General features: G+C 35.7%; 1 long non-coding RNA gene across 6 annotated transcripts; it reads left to right on the forward strand.

The window, feature by feature from the left end:
• Positions 1–719: 719 nt before the first annotated feature.
• On the forward strand, positions 720–5,421 carry LOC145015470 (uncharacterized). 6 transcript variants are annotated; one of them, XR_013665892.1, is made up of 9 exons: positions 727–1,341; positions 1,435–1,526; positions 1,717–1,788; positions 2,273–2,469; positions 3,035–3,071; positions 3,460–3,753; positions 4,051–4,141; positions 4,914–4,980; positions 5,252–5,421. It is a non-coding gene; the product is annotated as an uncharacterized LOC145015470 (long non-coding RNA). The 6 variants fall into 6 exon arrangements; XR_013665893.1 differs by having other exon boundaries at positions 729–1,341; positions 3,589–3,753; XR_013665891.1 differs by having other exon boundaries at positions 721–1,341; positions 1,680–1,788; positions 2,273–3,071.
• The last annotated feature ends 616 nt before the right edge of the window (positions 5,422–6,037 follow it).

Raw genomic sequence — 6,037 nt, forward strand, 5'->3', positions numbered from 1 at the left:
CGTGGTGTGGTGTGGGTGATAGAAGTACTGAGTAATTTTGCAGGGCCCGATGGTTTTGAGGAACGGATGAGCGGGAGCCATATCTTTGGAGGTTCACCAAAATAAGCTTGACATGAGATTTGGGGTTTATTGGACAAAGCTTGAAATAAGATCTGGTGGTGTTCTGGTTCTGATGGAAAATTCTTATATCTAATTTGATGTTCTTGATGAATTTTTGGGGAAGAAACCATTAAAGAGCTTTTGTAAAGGTAAAGTAATGAAAAAGGAATGGGCATTAACGAGAGAGAGAGAGTATTTTATTTTCCTTTTATTTTTAATTCTTGTAATAAAAGAAAAATGAAAAATTAAATAGTAAGGGGCAAAATTGTTTTTATAAAAAAGTTTAAAGCAAATCAGACCAAACTCGCAACAAAATGAAAACTTTGGACCACTCGTGCTAGTCCTATGTACTATTTGTGCAGTTTATATATATATATATATATATATATATATATATATATATATATATATATATATATATATATATATATATATTAAAGTTGTGATCAAGATATATAATGATCTGGCCAAGTTTTGGCAGAAATGGTCCCTTGATTACAGCCTATAATGCACTTTGAGGTTACTTTTTCTTTTATAAGTGTTTTATGGAATTACTAGCTTTCTGTGTACACGTGTTGTTCATCGCTGTGGTTGTTTCACTGTATTTCATGTTTATCTTACCTTGTTTTTTAATCTGTGGTATATCTCTTCCAGAAGCTTCCATCATTTTCCATTATTGGGTTTCTTCCACACACAAATCGAACTCATAGGATTTCTGAGTTGCTGATTATACCACTGAAGAGTGCAGTCGATCGATCGCTGAGTTCGCTTATATCACTCCGCCATAGCCGACTCCGGCTTCGCCACAAAACACTCCGATGAGTCTGCCTCCACTACTACAGAGGTCGGCGAGCCCTAATTTTGTGCAGTTCTACTTCGACCCCGACCACATCCACACTCATCTTATCGATCTTACCCCATCGGCTTCGAGGGTCTTCGTTACGCTTCCACTGCCTCTATGTGTCCTCCCTTTTCTGCTCCACCGCCTCCTGATGTTACAAGCTGAAGTCAAACCTTTCGATCACCACGATCGTCAACACGACAATGTCATTGGTTTTACCCGCCACTATCAACGCCTTTGATCTGGCTTTCACGCTTGCTTTTTTCTACATTGTCGGCGGTTGTTGATTAGATGGGTTGTTTTAGAAGTAGCTAAGTAGCGCTGGTCGCTGTCGGATATAGAGATGGAGGGCAGGGAATCCGTATGCCTATGCGTGTTGTAGCCATGTTCAAATCCTGCTGGTAATCTTATTACTCCTATTTCCATTTGATTTTAGGGTTCCATTTGTCTAATTGTTTAATGGGTCAATTTTTTTGTTGAATCTATGTAAAAAGCTTACCAGTTTATTGTGAGAAAGATGGAGTTTGGTCATATGGTCATAAACGGATGTGGAGAACAAGACGGTGAACCATGAATACAGGACAAGGTAAAGACGGTTTGTCAGATTTGATTTTAGGTTATGCAATGATGATACTGAATATATTGATCATTTTTCTTGTCAAAAATATGTTGTAAATATAAATAATTAAATATATAGTGTTCGATTGTAAACTAATTCCCTTGGTTACATGGTTTCAAGATTGAAGACAATGTAAAAAAGGTTCAAATTGTTGCAGGCTGAATTAAAGCTTGCATCTCCATCTGCACCTTATGAGAAGCTTATTAAAACATGTTGTGACTCACTCAAGGTAGGAAAGATCTGAATTTCTTTTGTTCTTTTAATCTCACTATAAACATTGCTGATAGTTTATTATATTCAAGTATAATTAGCTACTCATTTAGTTGAATCTTTGTTTGAAGAAGAGTTAACTGTGAGAATAGATACATTTGATTTTCTATTATCATCATCCTATACAAGCCATGATTACAATTTGGTACATTTATATTACATTTTTATTTGGTTGCATAGTCTTTGTTTTTTCAGAGGAAACCACTAGGAAATAGTTCTTGCATTTTACTTTATGCCAGGTTCATTGCATCTATAAAATGATAAATGATCATAATATACACCCTAATGCTGACACCTTCAGAAGCTTGATAGGTTAGTGTGTGAAATTAAAGGATGTAAGTGCTCCTTCTTGCACTTGATTTGTTTTTACGTGTGATGTTGACTGTTAACGATTTAGCGTTGTATGTAGGAAACTAAAAGTTTTAATTTTGCATAATTTATAGTTGCTGGGAGATTCATTAGAAGACGGGAAGCTAAAAGGTTACAGAATCCAAGTGAACTTACGGATCATCGGATTGAAAATCGAACAAAATTGGTTAATGGAGGTTCAAGACGACCCATGAAGGAGGATATATCATTTCACTTCTCAGAGATCTATTCGAATAAACAATGATGAAAATTTCTAATAAGAAATATCAAAGTAGGATACTATAATGGACAAATAAATAAAAATATGTTTTATTTCTTGCATTTATCATTATATGTTGAAATGTTTTGTTATGAAGAGGGTTCACCAACTACAAGGGAGATGGGTCATGGAGGTAGGGGTAGGGGAAGGTGAAGAAGTATTATCTAATTTCCAAAAAAATAATAATAATAAATAAAAATCCATTTTTTGGTTTATAATTGTTTACAACAAAATACAGAAAAACAAATTGTCCCTTAGTGTCGGTGTAATCATCCATATGGTTGTTGAAAAATGTTATCCATTTATAGTCGTAATTGGTTATTGTTATTACTCTTTGCTGGTACCCACCTTGTAGAAATTATAAGATATTTGTAAGGTTTCTTCACAAGGTTAATATTTTTGATACATTGCTTAATCTTAAAAACCATCGATTTCCATAAGCTTTACAATATCTATCTCCAAATTGATCAATCAGAGATAGACATAGTTGACATTCTTCAAAAGTCATCATCTTATTTATATGGAAATTATGTTTTATTGTTACTACATGCAATAAACTGAAAGCTTCACTTTGTAGATCTTCAAGACAGGAAATTTGGCAAAGATTTTTTAATGTAAGTACTAATTATATTCCATCTCTCTCTCCCTCTCTCTCTCTCTCTCTCTCTCTCTCTCTCTCTCTCTCTCTATAAAAAAATATAAAAAAAAAGCATCATTTGTCTATGACAGGGGCTTTCATTATGAGGCTTATCATGTCAAATTTAAAACTTAAAGTTTTCACATTTTCAGAAGCTTAATATGATTGAGAAATTCATCTTGATTGAGAAATTCTATTACCTACAATTGCATCCCATCCAAAACAGAAAACTTTTATTAATTTATTATTTAATTTAATAGAACATTTACTAAAATAATATTTAATTTCCAAATATAAACTTATTTAAAAATTAGGTATATATTAGTGTTTCTCATTCATTTTAATGATAACTGGACTTCTTGCAGTTGGAAAATCTGAAACTGTTCAACGAATTGGTTCCATCTTGGAGTCGCAACATACAGATGAAAACAAACAGAATATAATCCTGCTTCCAACTCTATATTCCTGAATTATTTTTTTCCTTCTTAATGTAGTATTGTTACACGTGTGGAGTTACAATTGGAATGGGGTGAAGTTGAGGCTTTTATGAAAGAAGCAGACAGTTCACTATTCAGTTGATATGAACATTTTCGTTGGTACAATCACATGAAATATGCAATGGCAAATTAATATTTACTGTAACAGCCCAAAATTTCCAGGTATTCATTTTGGACTTAATTATGGAAATTGTGAGTGGACTCGGCGAGTTGGAGCCCAGACTCGCCAAGTAGGATCACAGATTTGGGCGTGGGTTCGCGTCTGGACTCGACGAGTTCAAGAGTGGACTCGGCGAGTCCACGCTGTGTTGTGAAACCCTAATTTCCGGGGTTTGCGGCCTATTTAAAGGGCCTTATGGCCGTCATTTGTGCTCACCCAACCCTTAGAGAGAAACCCTTGAGAGCTGGAACGTTTTGAGAGAGAAAGGGAGCCTTATTGACCTTGTGTGTGTGATCTAGCAAAGAAGGAGAAGGATCTAAGCAAGAGGAAGAAAAGGAGGTTGCTATTCAGTGGATTTGAGGATTTGAAGCTTAGAGCATCGATCTAGAGGTATGAATTCGATCCATTTTCTGATTTGTGAAGTATAGGGAGATCTAGGGTTTCTTATGGACATTTATGGAATGATTTGATGCCCAATAGTCCTCTTCTTGTGTTGAGACTCTAGATCTGGATCCATAGAGGTCCAGAGAGCCTCACTCTTCCAGCTTTATGTATAGCAATGGAGTTTATGGCCTTGAGATATTGAAATTGAGACAAAAATATCATTTAGGGTCATATAGAGATTGTATGTGCATCAAGATATTGACTTTACATGCTAAATAAGCTTGGAGGGACTGGATCTATGGGTTAATGGACTGGATCTGACCTCATGAACAAGTTTTAGTCATTGCATGGCACGGACTCGCCGAGTCCGAAGAACAGACTCGGCGAGTAGTATGAATGTTGCCCGATCATACAACGTCTGGTCTTGCCGAGTTGGGAAGGGTTGACTCAGTGAGTCAGGGGGGAAATCAGAGTGGACAGGTGGACTGAGTCAAGTTGGACTCGCCGAGTTGTTCTTGAGACTCGACGAGTTGAGTCGTGGTGGCCCCACAACTCATGCCAGGAGGGACCCGTCGTGTTAGGGGAATACTCGACGTGTCAAGGGAGGATTTCAGGGAAATTAGTGTATACGCTCAGACTCGCCTTGTCGCTATATGCACTCGCCGAGTCCGGTCAAAGTTGACCGTTGACCGTTAACCAGGGTTGACTTTTGTTGACTTATTAAGGAGTAGCCAACCTTAGTTGGGAAAGTGTTAATTAGAGATGTATTGTGATTTAGGAGGACTATAGCTCGGGAGATCGAGCGCTAGTGATTTCAGGACTTACGACTTATCGAGATACACGAGGTGAGTCTTTTCACTATACTTTACCTTGAGTAGGTAACTAGAGTTATGTGATACAGTGCTTGTATGCTATATATATGTGTTATGTGTTGCGCTGCATTATTCTTTGTGATTTATGTTGTGCATGTTTACAGAGTTAGAACCTGAGGGTTCACAGAGTTTGGGTGCATGGACCCACAGAGTTATAGCCTCGAGTGGTTAATATGTGTTATATGTGGTATTTTAGGGAACTCACTAAGATTTGTGCTTACAATGTTTGATGTTAATTTTTCAGGTACTAGTGACGACCGCGGGAAGGCGCCGGCTTGATCCGTACACATACACTGAGTTTGTACATTTGTGATCTTGGGATTTTGTATTTACTTGAATTGGATAATTAATATGGTTGTTTTATGAATATTAAATGAATTATGTTTTATGAAAATTTGAAAATTTTGTTTGAAATTCACGGTGTTACATTTACTATTTCACATTGTTTACTGATTCCAAAAACTAATTAGTTACGGGACCCTAGAACTCAACAAATTGATGAGATATATGCTTACTACGGAACAAAGGTCAATACGGATTGATGTTTTACATAATTACATTGATTGGCTAATTTATTGATGTTTATGTTAATTGTTTATCTTATACATTGCAACACATTCAACTAAGATAAGCGGGTCCTAAAACTTGATGTCAATTGAAGTTGTTTATGTTTCTTTCTCTGAATCATTTATGCTTTAAAAAATTAATAAAAAAAATTCATATTTTTTTTTATAAATTGCATCATTTTTGCAAAATATGCACCGAAAAAGCCATTTTGTGAAAAAAAAATTTATTCGAGAGATAGATGGCGTTTTGTTAAGGTTTTAAGTTTGTAAAAGTTGTTACCTTAATGGCTGAACCATTTATCATGGAAAAATAGCTTTTTAGATTTCGATGGAATTGGAATTTCAGATTCCATTCCATTGTGTGTTTTGGAATTCAATTCCATAAGAATATGTCGACTTCGTGTTTGATAAGTTGAATATTCTTAAAGGAGGGCGTTTATGAACCGGTGTTGAACTTCTCATAA

Source organism: Lactuca saligna, chromosome 9 (genome assembly GCF_052625555.1).
Source record: "Lactuca saligna cultivar CGN05327 chromosome 9, ASM5262555v1, whole genome shotgun sequence".
Classification (NCBI taxonomy): domain Eukaryota; kingdom Viridiplantae; phylum Streptophyta; class Magnoliopsida; order Asterales; family Asteraceae; genus Lactuca; species Lactuca saligna.